The sequence below is a fragment of the Pleurodeles waltl genome, chromosome 4_2 (genome assembly GCF_031143425.1).
Source record: "Pleurodeles waltl isolate 20211129_DDA chromosome 4_2, aPleWal1.hap1.20221129, whole genome shotgun sequence".
Lineage (NCBI taxonomy): Eukaryota > Metazoa > Chordata > Amphibia > Caudata > Salamandridae > Pleurodeles > Pleurodeles waltl.
This window is the reverse complement of record NC_090443.1, coordinates 276,863,333-276,886,137: the sequence shown is the minus strand read 5'-3', so window position 1 is coordinate 276,886,137 and position 22,805 is coordinate 276,863,333.

The window sequence follows — 22,805 nt, the reverse complement described above, 5'->3', positions numbered from 1 at the left end:
ACTGGCGGGGACAGTTCGGACACGGATACCTCCTCCGATGGAAGCTCCCTGGTGGTGGCGTACACCTCTGTGACCACCCCGTCTACAGGTACAGCCGCCACCCCCATACCAGCACCGCCCTCCCAGCAGCCCCTCAGCAAGTAGCCTGTGCACGCTCACCCAGAAGTGTGGGCATCTCCTTCACCCCAGGCACCTCAGGCCCTGCCCCAGTTAGCCCTACTGCCATGAGTGAGGAGGTTATTGACCTCCTGAGATCCATCTCTGTTGGGAAGTCAACCATTGTGAATGCCATTCAGGGGCTGGCAGCCCAAATGCAACAGTCCAATGCATTTCTGGAAGGCATTCACACGGGCTTGGTGGCCCAACAGAGATCAATCCAGGCTCTGGCCTCCTCTCTGGTGGCAGCCATTGTCACAGTTTACACCCTCCCCCCTCCAACTTCCTCTACCCAATCCCATTCCTCACAACCCCAACCTATCACAAGCACACAGGCAGACGAGCATGCACACAAGACAGCACACAAGAGTAGCACAGGCAAACACAGGCACCACACATCATCCAAAAGGCACTCACACAAACACCATCCAGATGCAGACATACCAACATCCACTGCCTCCAGTCTCCGCCTCCTCCTCCGCCTCCACCTTCCTCCCAGTTGCATCTACACTCACACCTGCATGCACTACATTCTCATCCACTAGCCCCATCACCAGCACACCTTTCAGAACACACACCTCACTGGCAGTCACCACCACAACAGCCATGCACACGTCCCTCTGTGTCCTCTCCCACTGTGTCTGTGCCCCCTCCTCCCAAAGTACACAAACGCAAGCACTCAGACACTGAACAGCCATCCACCTCATAACAGCATCCAGCCCATGCACCTGCACCCAAACACAGCAGACAGACACCTCCTATAACCACTTCCTCTTCCTCTACTCCCAGACCTTCTCCCTCTTCCTGCGCCAATGTCCCTAAGAAGCTTTACCTTTACACCATTGACCTCTTCCCTATCCCTACGCCCCCCCATCCTTCACGTCTGGCCAGGGTGTGTAAAACTCAGGCAAACACCTCAGCCAACCAGTCCACGGGCCCAAGGGTGTCCCCAGCAACTCGTGCTGGGGAGGGGTTCCCAGGCACCAGGCAGCCAAACAGAAAGAGTGTCTTCCCCAAGTGCTGCCAGGAAGGTCAAGTTGCCACCCACAGCAGCTACCGTGAAGGTAAAGGTGCTATCTCCCAGCAGCTGCCAAGAGGGGCAAGGAGCCATCCCCAGCTGCTGCCAAGAGGAGCAAAGAGCCATCCCCAGCTGCTGCCAAGAGGAACAAAGAGCTATCCCCAGCTTCTGCCAGGAAGGGCAAGGGGCCTGCACCCACAGCCAGAAGGTACAAGGGGCCTGGTACTGGCACTCAGTCAGAGCCCCCACCACCAACCATGGTGGTGCAGCCGTCCGAGGCTGCGGGGGATGGACAGGAGCTTCCCCCCACAACCACCACCAGCAGCACCAGCACCACCACCAGCAGTGGGCAGCTGTCCGAGGCTGCAGGGGATGGGCAGGAGCTTCCCCCCACAACCAGCAGCAACATCACCATCACCACCACTGAGCAGCTGTCACCGCCGACGGACAGTGTGTAGTCCTGCGTCCATGGGCTGTTGTGTGGGCTGCCCCTGCAAATCCTGTGGTATTGACACCCACCTGAGAGATTGTGACCTTGCACTCCCCTAGACCTGCATCACAGGGCACGATGCCCCCTCCAGAACCAGTGGAGAAGCCATCCACTCACCCTTTCCTCCCAAGGATAAAGATCACAGGGCATGTTGCCCCCTCCAGAGCATGTGGGCATGTCACCCACTTGAGAGACTGTGGCCTTGCACTCCCCAGGACAGAGCACAGGACATGTTGCCCCTTCCAGGACCAGTGGTGTTGTTCTGCCGGCTGAGGTGCCCCCACCGTTCCTTGTCCCCCTGAGGTGCCTGCCTATTTTCAAACAGATGCCCCTGCAGTGTTCTCTTCGTGTTGTTGCAGGAGTCAAGTGGGGTCTTGGACTCTGAGATGTGGCCCTGTGGTCCACAAACAATGAGGACTGGGCAGTGTCCTTGATATGTAAATATGTATATACTTTTTGATTGGATGCATGAATTACTACTTTATTTATCTTATCACACTCACTTTTATCTATTCATGTTGACCTTGCATTATTCCTGAGGGGTATGGGGTAAAAATGTTTTATTATTGGATCTGATTGTGTGTATGGTGTTGGAGGCGGGGGTGTTGCATGTTGCGTATGTGTATCACTCTCTTTTTCCTCCCCCCGTATGCTAGGTGGCTGTACTTACCGTGGTCGCCTTCGCTATCGTTGGTGTTCATGGTGGAGCACGATGTAGAACAGCATTGGGAATATATGGAGTTCAGGCTCCATGGAGGCGTAGTTCTTCCCTGAGTCTCCATAGGTGAGTCGTTTCCCTTCTGTGCAGTGTTTCCGCCAATCATTTGATGTCGTTGGTACCGCCCCAGAAAAGGTGACGGTTTCCAGGGTCTTAATACGATAGGTGGAACATTGACTTCTGCCTGGCTGTAGGTTCCTGTTGATTCCGCCCTGGCGGTCGGCGTAAGAAAGTACCATCTTGCCTGGCATGTTACCCCCATTTTTACTTGTGTGTCAGTTTGTTTTTGCCTGTCTCACTGGGATCCTGCTAGCCAGGACCCCAGTGCTCATAGTTGTGGCCTGAATGTGTTCCCTGTGTGGTGCCTAACTGTGTCACTAAGGCTCTACTAATCAGAACCTCAGTGCTTATGCTCTCTCTGCCTTTAAACTTGTCACTGCAAGCTAGTGACCATTTTTACCAAGCCTGATTGGCACACTGGAACACCAGTATAATCCACTAGTATATGGTACCTAGATACCTAGGGACCCAGGGTATTGGGGTTCCAGGAGATCCCTATGGGCTGCAGCATTTCTTTTGCCACCTATACGGAGCTCAGACCAATATTACACAGGACTGCCACTGCAGCCTGAGTGAAATAATGTCCACGTTATTTTCACAGCCATTTTACACTGCACTTAAGTAACTTATAAGTCACCTAAATGTCCAACCCTCACTTAGTGAAGGTTAGGTGCAAAGTTACTAAGTGTGAGGGCACCCTGGCACTAGCCAAAGTGCCCCCACATAGTTCATGGCAATTTCCGCAGGACTTTGTGAGTGCGGGGACACCATTGCACGGGTGCACTACATATAGGTCAATACCTATATGTAGCTTCACAATGGTAACTCCGAATATGGCCATGTAACATGTCTAAGGTCATGGAATTGTCCCCCCATGCCAAATCTGGTATTGGGGTGCCAATCCCATGCACCCCTGGGGCTCCAGCATGGACCCCGGGTACTGCCAAACTAGCTTTCTGGGGTTTTCTCTGCTGCTACCGCTACTGCCAACCCACAGACACGCTTCTGCCCTCCTGGGGTCTGGGCAGCCCAGTCCCAGGAAGGCAGAACTAAGGATTTCCTCTGAAAGAGGGTGTTACACCCTCTCCCTTTGGAAATAGGTGTTAAGGGCCTGAGAGGAGTAACCTCTCCTGGCCTCTGGAAATGCTTTGAAGGGCACAGATGGTGCCCTCCTTGGATAAACTAGTCTACACCGGTTCAGGGATCCCCCAGCCCCTGCTCTGGTGCAAAAATGGACAAAGGAAAGGGGAGTGACCACTCCCCTGTCCATCACCACCCCAGGGGTGGTGCCCAGAGCTCCTCCAGTGTGTCCCAGACCTCTGCCATCTTGAATCCAGACGTGTGAGGGCACAGTGGAGGCCTCTGATTGGCCAGTGCCAGCAGGTGACATCAGAGACCCCTCCTGATAGGTGCTTACCTGTCTAGGTGGCCAATCCTCCTCTGAGGGCTATTTAGGGTCTCTCCTGTGAATTTCTCTTCAGATAATGAATGCAAGAGCTCACCAGAGTTCCTCTGCATCTCTCTCTTAGACTTCTGCCAAGGATCGACCGCTGACTGCTCCAGGATGCCTGCAAAACCGCAACAAAGTAGCAAGAAGACTACCAGCAACATTGTAGCGCCTAATCCTGCCGGCTTTCTTGACTGTTTCCTGGTGGTGCATGCTCTGGGGGCTGTCTGCCTTCATCCTGCACTGGAAGCCAAAAAGAAATATCCTGTGGGTCGAGGGAATCTTCCCCCTGCTATCACAGGCACCAAACTTCTGCTTCACGGGTCCTCTGGGTCCCCTCTCATCATGACGCGCTTGGTCCCTAGAGCACAGGAGCTGGATCCAAGTGACCCCGACAGTCCAGTGGTCCATCTGTCCAAATTTTATGGAGGTAAGTCCTTGCCTCTCTACGCCAAACAGTAATCATGTGTACTGCGTGAACTGCAGCTGCTAGGGCTTCTGTGTACTCTTGCAAGGAATCCTTTGTGTGCAGCACAGCCCAGGTCCCGAGCATCCCGTCCTGCATTGCTCGACTCGCTGAGTTGACCACCGGCTTTGTGGGACCCTCCTTTGTAGTGTTGAGATGACTGCTGTGCTCAGTTTTCTTGAACCCGTGTTCAAGTACTTCTGCGGGTGCTGCCTGCGTCTGCCTGGGCTTTCTGTGTTGCTGAGCGCCCCCTCTGTCTCCTCTTCCAAGGGGCGACCTCCTGGTATTTCCTGGGACCAGGTAGCACCCATTTTCTTCAACTACACCCTTTGCAGCTAGCAAGGCTTGTTTGCGGTCTTTCTGCGATGAAACAACTCTGCATCCTCCAGTACGCCGTGGGACATCTTCTGGGCAAAGGAGAAGGTCTTGGCATTTTCTGTCACTGCAGAATCTTCAGCTTCTTCCACCCGTGTTGCAGGGCCTTTCCCGCTGGGCCGGCAGGCGCTCCTTTGGCGGGCGCCCGCCGGCCCAGCGGGAAAGCCAGAATGGCCTCCGCGGTCTTTTGACCGCGGAGCGGCCAAATGGCGGTGACCGCATGGCGGGCGGCGGACCGCCTTAGTGTTTAACGCCAACCGTTCCTGAACCATGTCCTCTGACACCGCTCTACTACACCTTTTCATTCCACAGTCTCTGTCGTCACTCACCTTCACAGCTTTACCCACATTCCACCATTGACCACCTTCAACCATGATAGCATTACCACACACTCTCCTCACTGTAACTGGACTCCCATAGCAGGCTTCCCCTTTTCTCACGAAGGTCTGTAACTTGATGCGCACAACATCACCTGGTAGAAAAGAGCACTCTTTTGTAGAATTTTTCTGGTCATACCTAGCTTTCACCCTGTCCTGATTTTTCTTTACCTCACCCCTTACCTTATCCTTGTCCACAGCATCAGGAAATGTACCCGACACGATCTTGGCTAACCAAGCCGGGAAAAGTTTAGAAGTACTACACCTACCTTTCAAAAGTTCAAATGGAGAGATTTTCGTCACTGAATGTGGTGTGGTACGATAAAACCACAACATCGAATTCACAGCTTCTTCCACATCTAATCTTCTCGCTTTAGCCCACTTTATGCATTCCACAACCACTCTGTTCATTCTCTCGACTAAACCATTCTTTTGAGGATGGTACAGAGAACTCTTCAAATGTTTCACACCAGACTCTCTTAGAAAGGTTTCCATCTCATTGCTCACAAACTGTACAGCAGTATCTGAGATTAAGTACTCCGGAAAACCTTCCCTCCAAAAGATTTCTTTGAGGAACTGTATGGCAGAACTAGCCGAAGGCTTAGCGAAAAACCGCACTTCTGGCCACTTACTGAAGTAATCCATCAGTACAAAGTCATAGTGCATGTGACTAGGGAGAAAATTGAAGGGCCCAACCATATCAACCCCCACCTTAACCCAAGCCTTATCTGGTAAAGGTATGGGTTGTAATGGTGGCTTCAAAATCTTCAACCCTTTTTCGGCACCATTGCACACAACACATCCTCAAACAGCCCTTTCCACATCTTTATCCATAGAAGGCCACCAATAGAGCGCCCTGATCCGTCTTTTTGTCATGGTGGCACCAAGGTGCCCATCATGCGCATGGTCCACCAATTTTGGTCTAACCTTGCACGGGGGTACACACTTATCATTCCTTAACACAATCCCATCCTCGTCGCCAAATAAAGATGTTGTAAATAAAGGTAAGAGGTGTCTTGAAGTATTAAACGGTTTTAATTCAATGTGGAGAAAAACCGCCGCTGTCACATCCTCTGGCCACAGCAGCCTCCAACCGTTCTGCCTCGCGCTCGAGAGCACGGGAGAGCGCGACAGCCGGCAGCGCGCGAAATAGGTTCGCCACGCGGTGTAATCTCGCCGCGTGCCAAACCTTAAAGACAACATAGTTTCTTCCCTATATATAGCTTCTAAATTTCTCACTAGCCCATTAGCATGCTAGCAGCTCTTTCTCAATCACAGAGTAATTGAGTTCTGACTCACGTGATACTCTAGAGGCATAACTAATAACCTTCTCATCCTTCCCCATACCTTGAGACAGCACCGCGCCCAACCCATACCTACTAGCATCAACAGTGATGGTGCACAATTGGCTGGGGTCATACGGACTCAATGGCCTAGCATCGACCAACTCATGCTTGACCCTTTCGAATGTAGCTTGACACTCACTGTCCCATATGAACGGTACTTTGTTCTTGAGCAAGTTTGACAAAATTTTCATTTTGCAAGCATAATTAGAAATGAACCTACTGTAGAGTAGTATTCACACATGCCTACAAATGATCACAACTCGTCTTTGTCCTTGGGATTAGGCGATTCAACGATCGCTTTTACCAAGCCGGGCCGTGGTGCAACACCATCCCCAGACACACAATGACCCAAAAGTTCTATCTTTTTCTTGTATAACTCACATTTTTCTTTCTTTACACAGACTCCATAAGACTGAAAAATGTTAAAGACAGATCTGATTTTCTTGTGATGACCTTCCAAATCCCTAGAATGAATCTTGGAAAACCACAATGCCCTGTACTTCCTCCAACATTTTGTGCATGATGCGTTGAAACGCTGATGCAGCCGAGGCCCACCCAAATGGCATCCTGCAGAACTGGAAAGTGCCAAACGGGGAATTGAAAGCTGTGTAATGACGCAAATCCTCATCCAACACCACCTGGTGATATGCTGATGCAAGATCTATCTTGGAAAACCACACAGAGCCTCTGAGCTCTTAGAGCAGGTTGCTAATCTTAGGTAAAGGATATGAGTCTACCCATATCTCCTTATTGAGACTCCTCAGGTCCACACATAAACGTAGGTCCCCATTTCATTTTTGGGCAACCATCAATGGAGAAAGCCACAGACTGGACTCAATAGGCTCAATTACACCATTATTTTGAAGTTTGTGCAATTCAGCTTTAAGATCATCTCTTAGACTAAATGGCACCGACCTGACCTTATGTCTCACTGGGATAGCCGTATACTTTACATTAATTTTGTTCTTGAAACCAGCAATCTTACCCAAACCCTGTGCAAAAATGCTAGGAAACTCCTCTTCAAATGGTGCCTTTGACTCTGAGTTCCCTTCAACAAGGACTTGTTCTTTAGCACCAGGTTTCAACACCATACCAAACAGCCCTTGGTGGTACCATCATAAAATGTTCAAACCTTTATATGCCACATTAATTTTACCAAAGATCTTTCAATCCTTGAACTCAAGACTATCTTCTATGTAGCCTTCCAGGTCAATTTTCCTGCTCTCATAAGACACAGGTGATCTGTCGGGAGGCAATAACTTCCTATCACGCCAAACATTGTGGAAGAGATCCAATGTGATCATAGTAATACGTGCCCCAGAATCCACTAATAACCGAAGCCACTTATCACCAACCCGAATATCTATAAGAGGATCAACACATTAGCTTTGATCTTTAACTCCACAAACCTTTTCAGTGACCACCACAATCATATCCTGATAGGCCTTAACAAAAGAATCCTCTTCATTCTCCCCTTCTTCCTCTACCACCGTGGACACCTGAGCTTGTTTATTAAACATGGATTGACAGACTTTGGCAAAGTGACCTACTTTACTACACTTCCTACATACAGCATTCTTTGCTGGACAACTTTTGCCATCCTTAAAGTGAGGCATGTTCCCATATCTAAAACATATGTTAGACGACCTAAAGAATGGATTGTCATGTTTCTTCAAGTCGCCTTTCTTTACCGCACCCATTTTAGTAACTACATGCATTTGATCAGAGTCCTTCACCACAGTACTTATTGAGAGTTCCTTTAGAAATATCTGCACCAGTTCAACACTTTTGGCTGTTTTAATGACATCAACTAAGGTTGGATTGCCCATAGTAAGTAGCTTCTGCTGAATGTGCTTATTTGAGCAGTGGCCGATAAACTGGTCCCTTATTAATTGGTCTTCGAAATCTCTAAATTCACACTTCGAGGACAATTGTCTCAGTGCACTGACGTATGCGTCAACATCCTCCCTTAGAAACTGCTGACGCTTGAAGAATTTGTGCTGCAAAACCACCAAACTCGGGAGAACATCAAACCTTGTGGACAACTTTTTGGTGGTCATATTATATTCATCAAGCTCCTCATCAGTTTGCGGTAGGTCCGGTAAGTGTTAGAAAATCTCTCTTCCTTCATATCCCAAAGACTGTAAAAGAAGACACTTCTTCCTTTCAGGGCGAAAACGAGAGGCTCCAATAGCTCCTAGGTACGTCTCGAAACCGTCAAACCATTGTCTCCAAGGGATGGGAGTGGCCCCTGGAGTTTCCAAAAGGGGTGGTGGAGGATTAACAGACTGCATAGCATAAATCAAGGAGCAGCAATAAAAAAAAAACAGAACTGACCTGGACCTGTTGAGATGAATATTGTTTCAATAAAAAAAAACTGTAGCACTTTTAATCACTATAGCAGTATTTTTCCCAGTAGTCCCTGCTACAATGACACAGTGTAGCGATGACGACAATTATGTCCAAAGTACATGTATTTTCGTGGTTATCCTTATTACTGTGGCCAAGAGTAGTATTGACAGCAACTACATCCAAGATGGCGCTAAAATTGCCAACCACAGCACATGCAGAGTCCCATTCCAGTTGTCTGATGCCAAATCAGACACTCGATCCTCCCCCAGCAGGGCTCCAAGATACCTTAGGCTTCCAGCAGGAAGAAGGCAATAACCTCTCTTGACTACAATGCGTGGGTGATTAGCGGCAGTCAAATGGCTCCCTCGTCGCCAAATAAAGATGTTGTAAATAAAGGTAAGAGGCGTGTTGAAGTATTAAACAGTTTTAATTCAATGCGGAGCAAAACCGCTGCTGTCACGTCCTCTGGCCACAGCAGAAATAGGTTTGGCACGCTGTATAATCTCGCCGCGTGCCAAACCAAGAACACAACACTCTTGCTATATGTAATGCTACAAAAGGACATTGCAAAAGGATATATCAAGCACTGCATAAAACACTGGTTTGTATATGTTTGTGTAATAAACAAAGGTTTCAATGAAAGCTTAATGTACAATGGAAGGTAGACTACAAGGTGTAAAAAAGAAAAGGTCTCAAAAGTACAGTATCACACTAGTTCAGATGCATTTGTAATCAAAAACGAAATCATTGAGCTACACTAATACCATACCTATTTGTGAATTATGCAGGGAGTCTTGTCTTCTTCGTGATCATTCAGAAGTAGTTAACAATTTATTTTGTATGGCACTTTTTCATCAAAATTCCACATCTGATGTGTAGCAGTACCTTCGAGGTACTTGTTTGTGTTGCAGCCTTTACCCGTTTTAATTTAACAACTGTGCATTAGGTTCATGTAGGCTAAGGTCTTCATTAGGAATTGAACGGAATCACTGTTTGACCGTCCAACTTGGTAATCTGATTAGTATAGCAATACCACAAACCAGAGATTATTTCCCCTGTATATGTTGCCAGATATGCTAGCGCAGGTGTTTTACTGAAAAATATTAATGAGTGTTCATGTATTATGAGTAATGGATTTGTGTAGAAAATGTGATAGCGTAGAAAATTTTTGCACGCATTTGAAAATGTGATCACGATGAGTGGCTTCCAATGTTCACGAAGTATACTTATTATTGGTTGACTAATATGAAATGTTGATCATATGTTAGACTAAAGTTGTAAAATGTCATATTGAGAGTTATGCATCATGTATTAGCCTTAATTGTAGGCCTTAACATGGCGGAGGTCTTGGCCTAGTTGCCTGGCCTCATGTCAAGCTGTATTTCTTAACATTTAATAAAATGGCTGTCTTAGAGAGTTAAACTGTGATTTTCCATTGTATTGTGTAAATGTGCTCGTAGCTAAAAGTCTTTCTCATGAGAACCGATTGCTAGAAGATGCTGTTCTTGCTAAATGTTACATTTTGAGTGTAAACTGTGTGAGACTAATTTTCTCAGGAGAAGAACAATGAAGACACCGACTGGAGTGTAAGCTGCAGCACTATTGTTTTCTGACGAGCTGGACGATGAGAACATCGTAGAAGAAGCCAATCAGCGACATGTGAATGGATTAGTGGTAGAATTCATAGATATGAAGTTTTAGTTTTATTGGACAAAGTCGGAACAAACGATCCCTTGACCAATAGGGACTTGGGAAATAGTTTTAGGAAATTTAACTTAACAGGACTGCCCCGGGGGAAGACAGCCCATTGCCCATTTTCTTACTGGTAAAAAGGTCAATACTACAATTTTATTGCTTAAAGACTGCCTTTTCTGAACCTTGATGCTGAATCCTGATGCCTTGCTGACCGAACTGATGTCCTGATGACGAAGACTATCTTAGCTTGCCGATCTAATTGAGGAAAGGTATTCTTGTACTTGTGTTTGTTATGCCTATTTGCTTTTTCTTTCTAGGTACCAACTGCATTATTTTGATAGAGACATAGGCCCTCATTACGACCCTGGCGATGAGTGATAAGGTGGTGGTAATGCCGCCAACAGGCTGGCGGTAAGTACTGCCAAATTATGACCATGGCGGTGATAACTCCCATAGACAGCCAATGTACCACACTGACCGCCAGGGTGGAAACAACACTCACCATGGTGGTAGCCGCCAACAGCCAGGCCGGACACGAAAGTACCGCCCACCATATTAAGACACTGCAAACCTCCACCTTTTCCGGGGCGGTACCTACGCAAAAAAAAGCCTGGCAGAAACAGAGATGAGAAGTGAAAGGACTCACCATTGGAGACACAGGGAAGAACTATGCTGCCATGGAAACCGAACTGAAAGTCTTCCTGATGATCTTCTACGTAATGCTCCACCTGGAACACCAACGCCGACGAAGACTTTGACGGTGAGTACAGCCGACAGGCACACAATGGAGGGAAGAAGGAAAACGACAATGACACCACACACTCGCACAACACACCCGACACACACACACCAAACACACAACCAGCTGCACACGTAAACCAATGGCATAATAAAACACTGACCAGATTGCTGAAGTACTGACAATGTATTAGCATAACAAAACCCACCACACAAACCAAATATATTTACATATGTTCATAAAGGGCCAGTGCCCAGTCCAAAGTCATAAGGACACACAAGGCCACAGGGCAAAGTCCAAGGCCCACCTGTATCCTGACACATCCGGAGAGAACACTGCAGGGGCATCATTTTGCAAGTGGGAAGGGACCTCAGGGGGATGGGGTGGGAGGGCACCTCAGCCGAATATGGGAACTTACCCACTGGTTCTGGTGGGGGCTCCATGCCCATTGCTCTGTTCTGGGGAGTGCAAGGCCACAGTCTCTCAGATGGTGACTTTCCCACTGGTTCTGGAGGGGGCAACACGCACATCAGCCCCTGGAGTGTGGCCTACATGGCGTCCGCTGGCGGTGACAGCTGCAGTGTGGTGGTGGATGGGGGAGCCTCCTGGGCAGCCTCTGCACTATCTGATGGCTGCACTGTGATGGTGGATGGCGGAACCTCCTGGGCAACCTATACACTTTCTGGTGGCTGCATTTCCCCAGCTGGCGGAGTGGGCCCCATGACAGCTGGTGGTGGAGGTATCAGCCTGACAGCCTCAGCTGGCGTAGAGTGCTTCGTCTCCTCCAGTACATGGGGCGTGGATCCCTTACCCTTCTTGGCAGGGGTGGATGGGCTCTTCCCCTCTATGCCTGGTGCTGCTGGCTCCTTCTCCTTCTTTCCAGGTGGTGCAGGCTCCTTCCCCTTCTTTCCAGGTGGTGCAGGCCCCTTCCGCTTCTTTCCTCGTGGTGCTGGCTCCTTCCCCTTCATCAATGGAGGTGTGGTATCCTTACCACCACGAGTAGGTGGTGCTACCACTGTCCCCGTGGACAGTTTGGCTGAGCTGCTGGGCTGTGTTCTTGGTACCCTGCTCATATGGGCAGGACGGGGGAGGGGTAGGGAAGAGTTCAAATTGGGAAAGGAAAAGCTTTTTAGGGACAGTGAGGAGGGAGGAGGGAGGAGTAATGGTAGTTGAGGATGAGGGAGTGGTTGTTGGAGATGTACGTCTGCTGGACTTGGGTGCAGGTGCATGAGCAGTATGCTGAAGTGAGGTGGATGGCTACTGGGTGTGTGAGTGCTTGCATTTGTGTCCTTTAGGAGGTGGGAACAGACAGGGTAGGAGAGGACAGAGGGGACACGTGCATGGCTGTTGCGGAAGTGTCTGCCAGTGAGCTGTGTGTTCTGCTTGGTGTGGTGATGCTGGTAGTGGATGTTGATGTAGTGCATGCAGGTGTGAGTGTGGATGTGACTGGGAGGGAGGTGATTTAGGAGGAGGAGGGGGCCACAGTGGAGGCAGTGGATGTTGTAGTATCTGCAACTGTATGTTGTTTGCGTGAGTGCTTGTGGGATGAAATGTGGTGCTTGTGTTTGCCTATGCCACTCTTAGGTGTTGTCTTGTATGCATGCTCGTCTGTATGTGTGCCTGGGATGGGTTGGGGTTGACGAGAAAGGGACTGGGAAGTGGTAGTTGGAGGGGGGGACGGTAGAAACAGGGACAATGGCTGCCAGAGCCTGAATCGATCTCTGTTGGGCCGCCAATCCACCCTGAATACCCTCCAGGACTGCATTGCATTGCTGCATCTGGGATGCCAGCCCCTGGATCATTCACAATGGTTGACTGCCCTCCTGAGATGGATCTCAGGAGGTCAATAGCCTCTTAACTCAGGGCAGCAGGGCTGACTGGGGCAGGGCCTGAGGTGCCTGGGGTGAAGGAGATGCCCACCTTCCTGGGTGAGCGGGCATGGGCAACTCGCTGAGGGGCTACTGGGTGGGCGGTGCTGGTATGGGGGGTGGCGGCTGTACCTGCAGCTGGGGTGGTCACAGAGGTGTCTGCCACCACCAGGGAGCGCCCATCAGAGGAGGTATCAGAGTCTGTGTTGTCTCCTCCAGTCTCTGCTGTGGTGCTCCTCTTGCCCTCCGTCCCACTGGTTCCCTCAGCATTGCTGGACTCTGCCTCCAGGGTCCTGTGGGATGCAGCTCCCTCTGTTGCCGGTGCCCCTGCTCCTCCGCCAGATGATGCTAATGCACACAAGGACAGGATGACAAAACAAGAAAGAAGGGGGGAGACAAAGGATACACTTGGTCAATGACTGTACCAATACCACCATTGGCATGCACATCACCATCATGCACAGGGAACAGGCTTAAGTACTATGCATTGCACTACCAGTGATATGGCTAGTCACTAAGGCAAGGTGAGGATCACACACCGCCAACTGCAGCACACCTGAGACCCACAATTCCCTGCCTGAAATGGACTACTATCAAGCCAGGTTACCTGTTTTTGCCATGCAACCATTACCTTTCAGTTGACCCAAGCTGCAATGTCTGTCCTGGCCTTAGGGGCACCCACTAACACACATCCACTACCCGGATACCACCCCACCAGTCAAAATATGTAATGATACCCACTGTACTCACCCCCTTGTGGCTGCTGTGATTCCCTCAAGTGCCCATCCCGCTCAGGGTAGGCCACCACAAGTATGCGATGCATCAGTGGGGTCAAGGTCTGACGGGCACCCCTTCCTTGTTGGGAGGCCATCCCCAGCTGGACCTCCACGGTCTTCCGTGCCCAGCATCTCAGGTCCTCCCACTGTTTCGGACAGTGGGTGCTCCGCCTGCCATAGACCCCCAGGGTCCGCACGTTCTTGGCGATGGCATGCCATAATCCCTTCTTTTGATGGGCACTGACCTGCAGAGGTAATACAGACATGAGAACTCCATTCAACAAACGGTCCAGCCTGTCACACACATGGCCCACCATACCTGATTCCATCACCATTGGCACACACATAGGCCAGCTAACAACATGTACACCACCAATAGACAATACCCAACCCCCCACCTACCCTTACACCCTTACATGAGGCCTTCACACACATCTCCATGCATCCATGCCACATGCATCGTGGCCAAAGTGTACTCACCTGTTGGTCTGGAGGCCCATACAACTGTCCCTACTGGGGTAGGACCCCATCCACCAGTCGCTCCAACTCCTCTGAAGTTAAGGCAGGGGCCCTTTCCCCGGGCACACGGCCATGGTAGGTTGCAGACACAGGTCACAGCAGCACATGCAGTATAGGTCTTCTCCTGTTGATGGTCAGGAAACAAGTGAGGATTCAGACATAAAATGGCACCCAGATCCACGGGGGTGTACACCATCACCGCCAGCGTACATCCCCATTGGCCACTGTACTCCATAGGGCCCAATATTATCCAATGAGGAATTGCACAGCGGTGCAAGACCGCCTACCACAACGATGCCCTACGTTGGTGGAATTACCTCACTTCCACCTGTCCCTCCATACAGGACAGGCGGTCGCCATTTCAGGGAGGGGGGGAAACAGGCCTATCGACAATTACTGCATCACAGGTTAAAAGGCACATATTTCGACATTTACATGGCCCAATACATGAGTGCACCATGTGGACTGCTGTTGTGGTTTAGTTGTTCAAATTGTGACAGCCTACTCACTCTTGTGTCCCTTAGATACCACCGCTGCGGATGAATAGGAGGTGGAGACATACCCCCGTGTACAGACCCCTGGTGGACTTAGCTACACTGAGGGACAGGCACATTATACTCACCTATAGACTGGACAGGGCCACATTCACAGAGCTGTGTGCCCAGTTGGAGCCTGACCTGATCTCATCTATCCGTCATCCGACTGGGATCCCCCCTCTTGTGCAAGTGCTATCAGTGCTCCATTTCCTGGTGACAGGTTCTTTCCTAGTGACAGTGGACTTGGCAGCAGGAATGTCACAGCCAATGTTCTAAATTGTGCTGGCAAGTGTGTTGTCTGCCCTGGTAAAACACATGTGCTGCTACATTGCTTTCCCCTATGTGGAAGATTTGGCTACTGTGAAGGCTGGATTCTATGCAATGAAACATATCCCCAATATTATTAGGGCAATAAATGGGACACATATTGCATTTGCCCCCCTGCCAGAATGAACAGGTATACAGGAATCGTAAGAGTTTCCACTCCATGAATGTGCAGATGGTGTGCCTGGCGGACCACTACATCTCCCACGTCAATGCAAAGTTTCCTGGGTCGGTGCATGATGCCTTTGTCCTGAGGAATAGCAGCATCCCAAGTGTGATGGCCCAACTACAGAGGCACAGGGTGTGGCTAATAGGTGAGCCTTGGTCCCCACCCAGTTTATGTTAGTGTATGCATCTGGTGTTAACCACATAGGATAGTGTGTGGCTAAATGTTGTCCCTCAATACCTGCAGGTGACTCTGGCTACCCAAACCTATTGTGGCTGCAACCCCATGTAAGGAATGCCAGGATAAAGGCTGAAGAACGTTATAATGAGGCACATGGGCGAACCAGAAGGATCATCACGAGAACCTTTGGCCGCCTGAAGGCCAGGTTCAGGTGCCTCCACCTGACAGGTGGATCCCTGTGCTACTCACCCGAGAAGGTCTGCCAGATAGTAGTGGCATGCTGCATGTTGCACAACCAAGCCCTCATATGCCATGTACCTTTTCTGCAGGGGAAGGAGACTGGAGATGCCCCTGTGGCTGCAGCAGACCCTGATGACAGTGAGGATGAAGAGGCTGAAGATGAGGATGAGGACAACAGAACCACAGTTATCCGTCAGTACTTCCAATGACACACAGGTGAGTCAGTGCAACTCCAGATTTCTATGACTATTGTGTACTCTGTGTGGCTGTGGTATGATGGCATTGCCCGCTTTGTACCTCTACTTGCTGTCACCAATGGATTATCATTTTACAGATGTTGGTGCAATGACAACTGTGTACTGATGTGCTGACTACAGCCAGCTACAGGTCATTATTTCTATGCTCTCACACTGTGCAGTTCATTTGCAACGGATGTTGCTGTTTCCATTAATACGCTGTTTCAACACATGACATACAAGTATATGAGTTATGTTCAAGGGTGTTTATTGTAGTGCTAAGAATTGAGGGGAAAGTGCAATGGAATGGGGTGATGATGGAGGAAAGTCCAGGGTATAGTTCAAGTCTGTTTGTAGCACAGGTTCAGTGTCCAAGTGGCCATAGGAAGGGGATCAAAGGCAGTTCAAGGTGGACAAGGTGACAGGGTGAGACACAAGGGGGACAATCAGGAGAGTCTCATTTCCTGGTAGTGGTCTTGGCAATTGTCTTTGGCTTCTGTCTGGGTCGCAGGGAACGTTTGTGAGGTGGTACACCTTCTGCAGGGGGAGGGGTGCTGGTGACCTATGGGTCCTGTGGGAGGGCCTCCAGGCAACTAGCGGCAGCAGAAATGGAGGGCTGTTCAGTTGACTGTCTAGTGGTAGGGCCCGCTTGTGTGATGTTGCCTCCCTCATGATGTTGACCATATCTGTCAGCACCCCTGCTATGGAGATCAGGGTGGCGTTGATGGCCTGCAAGTCCTCCCTGATCCCCTGATACTGTCCCTCCTGCAGCCACCTGTTCTCCTGGGCGTTGTCAAGGATCTGGCCCATCGCATCCTGGGAATGTTCGTAGGCTCCCAGGATCTCGTAGAATGCCTTCTGTAGAGTCGGTTCCCTGGGCCTCTCCCCCCCCCCGGCTCACAGCAGTGAGCCTGTTGGTTTGTGCCTCTGTCACAGGAACGGTGTGCCCACTGCCACTGACCCCAGGTCCCTGATTATCTTAGGTATGAGGTGTGGCCTGGGGTCCCTGTACAGGTGGGCACACTGCTGATTAACGTGTCCTGGAGACAGAGGTCTGGGTACGCTGGGTGGGTGCTGTGGTGTTGGATCCTGATGGGGGAGGCTCTGTGGTGGTCTGTGAGTGGGCTTGTGTAACCAGCTGTCCAGTGGTCCCTGATGGGCCAGGTAGGTCATCCAGATCCTGAAGTCCAGAGTTACTCTCATCACTAGGGGCATCTTCTGTTGGGGGACTGGATAGTCGTGGCATCTCCTCTCCACTGACACTGGCTGGGGAACCTGTGGGGATGTAAGTGATGTATTATGCTTCATGTGTATGACATTTTGTACATCCCTGGCTTTCCCTCTATCGTTGGTGTTGCCCTGCCAGCATTTGCTTGTGTATGGTGATGTATTGTGGGATTGTTAGTTTCCCTATGTTGTGAATGCTTTAGTGATGGGTGTCCATGCAGGGCTGGGAGGGGTGTCCATGCATTTGTATAGCATGCTGGGCCTAGCATTGTGGTTAGTCAAATGTGTAGGTGCAGTGTGCGGGATGGAGTGGAGTGATGGGAGTGAGGTTGAGGGGGTGTGATGGCATGCAGTAATGGGGGTGATAAGTGTTAAATATTGACTTACCAGTTTCCAGTCCTCCGGCTACTCCAGCGAGTCCCTCAGGATGCAGTATTGCCAGTACCTGCTCCTCCCATGCGGCGAGCTGAGGGGGAGGAGGTGGGGGTCCACCGCCAGTCCTCTATATGGCGAACTGGTGCCTTGCTGCTATGGAACGTACCTTCCCCCGTAGTCATTCCACCTCTTCCTGATGTCGTCCCTTGTTCTTGGGTGCTGTTCCACGGGTTGACCCTGTCCACGATTGTCCACCATAGCTCCATCTTCCTTGCAATGGAACTCTGCTGTACCTGTGCTCCAAACAGCTGTGGTTCTGCCCTGACAATTTCCTCAACTATGACCCTTAACTCCTCCTCAGTGAAATGGGGTTACCTTTGTGGTACCATGGGTGTTGTGTGGTGTGTGTTGGTGAGAGTGTCTTGAGTAATGTGGTGGGGTGTGTGATGTGGAGTGCGGGAGGGATGTATGGGTGTAAGGTGTGTGTGTCTAGTTGGCTCTGTGCTGTTCGTGTCAATCTTCCGGTAGTAATTGTTGTTGGTAAAGGGTAAAGGGTTGTGGGTAATATGGGTGTGTGTTTTATAGTGGTGTGGGTGTGTGGGTGTGATGTGTGTATGAGTGTCAGGTGTGTGTTTTTCGTATTGCCCAATGTAGTGTTGTTTTGTATATGGGTGTCCATTCTTAGTGCGGCGGTATGTACCGCCAATGGTTCACCGCTTTTGAATGTCCGCTGTGATGATTTGTGTGTCATAATGAGATGGGCATTGTTTTGTTGGCGTAACGGTATGGGTTTTGGGACCGCCAGATCAGCACTGACCTATGGTCTGGCAGATTTGGGTATGTGGCTGTGTTCTGTCGGATTGGTGTGTGAGTGTCATAATATGGTGAACGGATATTCGCCACTGCGGCGGTATGTTGGTGGCCATCAGCGTGGTGGTAGGTGGCATTTACCACAAAAATTTATAATGAGGGCCATAGTTAAAAGTTTTCCAAATTTGTGTTACTAAATTGTTTTGCATGAAGCCCAACATGCAGATGCTAATCTGATGTTGGTTAAGGATTCTCACTAATGAAAGTCTGCGATAGGAAATAACGCTGATGTATTTCCTTTGTTCAATCTAAATGTATGTGATATCTTTTGCGCAAATATTTTTGTTATTAGTTTGTACTGTAACCTTAGAATGTGTAATAGTTCAAGCTTTAATTAGCTTGCGTTTCTTCTGTTGTTTTGGACAGCCAGTGTTGTTTCTGTATGCTTATCAATTGATTTTGAGATTAATTTACGTGACCTTGGCATTGTTAATATAGGAAAATAAACATTCTAACTTTTACTAAAAGGCGTGATTATTCATGACTGAAAAGTCATTGTGTGTGACAATTTCTGACTCCTCTTGATTATTAATGTCATTGATTATTGATGTCATTGAATGGTTATTGATCTACCTGTACTGGAGTTATGGTGGGAACATCATAATTGAGAGTCAAAAGGTTCATCAACCTACTCGAAGTCCCCTTGTAAGTTTACTTATTATGGTCAGACGCACTAACAGAGATGGTAGCAGAGGATGGTTTGCTTGTGAATCAGGGAAACTGAGAAAGAAGGAGAAGCTGCAAGAGCAAGAGCTGTCAGTGAAAAATCCGTAAAGTTCCTGAAGCGATTGTGTTACCTTCCCTGTAGTAAACCAGCAAACTTGGTTTTGATTTGGGGTTTAATGCTCACACTTTTGCATTAGTTTTGTGTGAATTGGAGTCTGGGAGGGCAAGCCGCAAGACTTTGCAAGCCGCAGTAGGTTTGAGTGAGACATCATTGGAGCCACGCTGGGATAGGTCGGTTAGTGAGAAGGGTTGTGCACGGATTGGCAGCTGTCCGTGAGAGGCAATTGGTTGAGAAAGTTGGTGAAGAGAATTCTGGGATTAAAAGTCACTTCCTGATTTGATTTTGAATAACAAAAAGGTCGAAAAGGTGAAATTTTTCAAAGCTTTAAAGAGTGCTTTAAGGGCATATATACAACGACTATAGGTGAAGCTATACCAGCAAAAAGTACACCAGCTTACATTGTAATGGAAGAGAAGGGTGTGGCGCTATGTCTTTGGCTAAAACAATGGTGCAAAGTGACAGAGAAAGATGGGAACTTAGCATTTCCTACAAATGGAACGTTCAATTTGAGGGTATTAGAGCATTTAAGGATGGTGCTATATGAATCGAAGCCCCTTCCGAGACCAGCACAGTTTGAGGCATTAGCGATCTGGGAGCTAGTAGCCAGACAGCAACAGCAACAGAAATTCGAGAGGAGAATGAGAAAGGCATAAAAGACATTAACAGAGGCTAGGTGGGACAGTGCTCAGAGAGTTTGGAGAACGGAGATTTGCACAGAATTAAGTTGTTTCCAGTGATTACACAGGATAATGAGGAAAGCTACTAGAAAAAGGAACAGAAGTCCATCTGAAAATAGGGAGGCTAGGAAGTCTTCAGCAGTGGAGGAGGAATCAGATGATGATGAATTCATTTTACAGTTTTTGAGAAATCGCCCACCACAATATGCAGCACATGAGAGTGATCCGAGCACCAGTTAATGCTAGCCTGACCCAGAGTCCGATGAGGTGGAGCCTTAATGCACCTACTACTCCTGTACTGAAAAGGCAGGTGCAACCACCACAGGTTCAGAGAATATACTTTAATGTGCCCATTATGGAAACAACTTCGAACTTAATGGTTCCTACTAAACAGGTTTTCCAGAGACCGATGCTGGTTCAGACAGAACCAACTCCACTTTTACTGCCCCAAGTGCAGCCAAGAGTCATGCTGAGATTCACTCCAGTAACAGGGACAGTGTCAGATATGACTCCAATGATGAATCAGAACATGGGATTTTCTCTCCCACAGAACTTAAGCACCCGACCAACCCCAGATGCTATATCTTTACCTATTACTGTTGGTCCAGCCATACCCCTATTTGCACAAAAGAAACCTAGTGTAGGTGAACAAGGTGTCATGACACAGAATGTAATGAGGGGAGGACATGACAAAAATGCTCAAGTAGTCTCTCCTGTGGGGCAGACTTTGACGGATCAAGATAATTGTTGGACCTTAGTCCATTCGGAGTGCTTCCAGATACTATGGTAGGGTCAAACATTAGCCAGAGTTTGAAATTGTTGACACTCCAGTCCCTGAATGCAGTTGCACAACAGGTGCCACCAATTCAAGCCATTAACATTTTGTTACAAGGTTTGACTGCTCAGCAGTTGACTGAATGGTTACAGAAGCTGAATACCCCGGAGAGGGCTCCTAAAAGAGAGGAGTGTCTGAATTATGCTAGGCTAAGTATAGAACTTGGTGAGCTCATTGAAGGAACTATGGGTGTGAATAGGTTAGTATCCTACACAGAGGCAGAATTGAGATATTTGTGCCTAAAGATTACGAGGGAAGGGAGTAATGTGCATCAAAAGCTAGCAGATCTGGCAGAGAAGTACGGCATAGAAACAGAGAAAATGAAGCATTTGGTTACAGATTAGATTTTGAGACTAAAGATTTTGAACACATGACATCTGCCTGAATGAAGGCACACCTTAAGGAATTGTTTCAAAGTGCCCAGACCTGGGGAGCATTAGGCAAATGGGTAAAGAAAAGAGACATGAGGAAAGGGGATACTGTTGAGCTGACCTCAAATGTGCAGCAAGGCCAAGATCCAGTAAAGATTTTACCAATGAGAGAGATTTCAGGAAGGAATTTTGTTCTTGTCCCTTGGAGCAGAAGTGACATTCTATCATTTACAAATGATTATCCAAAATTGAGAGAGAAGCCAGTGGAGTGGTACCAGCAGACAGACAGGTTTGTGAAACTTGCAAAGTGCCTGTGGGAGACTTGAACACATTAGTAGAGATAGTAGTCCCACCTGATCTATGGACAGAATTCAAGAGGAGTGTAGATTGGCCAACAAGCGAACGAGAGAGAGATAAAAATACAGGAGCACTGTCTCCCGAGGTAATGAAATATCACTATAAGGTGATTGAATTTTTGAAAACAAGACTTTCGCCTAGGAATATCGATTGGCAGAGAATTGACAGGACAGCTCAGGAAGCAAAGGAGTCAATACATGTGTATTATGAATGATTGTAACAAGCATTCAAGCATTACAGTGGTACAGAGACAATTGAGGTGAAAGGCATGATTCATTTTGTGTTCAGATTGGTGGAAGGGTTGAGACCTAAAATTAGCCAAATGATTGAGTCATTTGATTTGCTGGCAAGCAAAACCGATTGATGAGGTGTTGCAGTATGCAAAATACTTTAGTGATGGAATTGAGTTGAGGCAGTGAAAGCTGAAAGAAAAGGGGATGGTGATGCAGATTAAAGTTGCTCAGACAGGTATGCAAGGACATTTTCCACAACAGTTACCACAGCAGCAGCAGGGAAGCATGATGTTTCAGTCCCAGATGAGAGGTAGAGGTCACAGAGGTAATGTGAATCGCGGTCCAGACTTGGGTCCTGGATTGGTTTAGAATGATGTGCAGGGGATAAAGAAATCATTGCCTTGTCACGTTTGCGGAGCCGTCGGACATTGGAAACTGGAGTGTCCGATGATGGTGCAGGAAGGTGTTGCTCAGAAAAGTGATGACATCAATTCATTCCATGACATGAGAGGACCGAGAGTGAGAGGTCCTAACCCAAATTTTCAAAATAATGTGAATCAAATGCAGAATTCTCAACCCACGCAGCAGGTGCAAATTCCACGTGTACAAATGACACAGTTGCAGGCAATGCAGCAGCAGGTTCCCATGGTACCTAGACAGCAAATTCAGATACCTCAAGCCCCAATGGAACAGCAGCAAACAATGCTTTCTCAGCAGGTCACAGGTCCGAAGTTTAACCAAAGTAAAAGCACAGTACACCAATTCCCATTACACAGTGAGAATGGAATAAACGATGATTGGATAAGCAAAAGTTCAGATATGGAGCCATGTGGGCTTGCAGCCTCCTTAGAAGTAGATCAGAGAGGTCCATATGTGAAGGGAAAAGTCATGGGTCACCTAGTTTCATTTTTGGTTGACACTGGAGCTACACGCTCTACAGTGAGAAGTGCAGAAGTTCCAAACTTGCCCCTTTCAGGTAAAACAGTTCA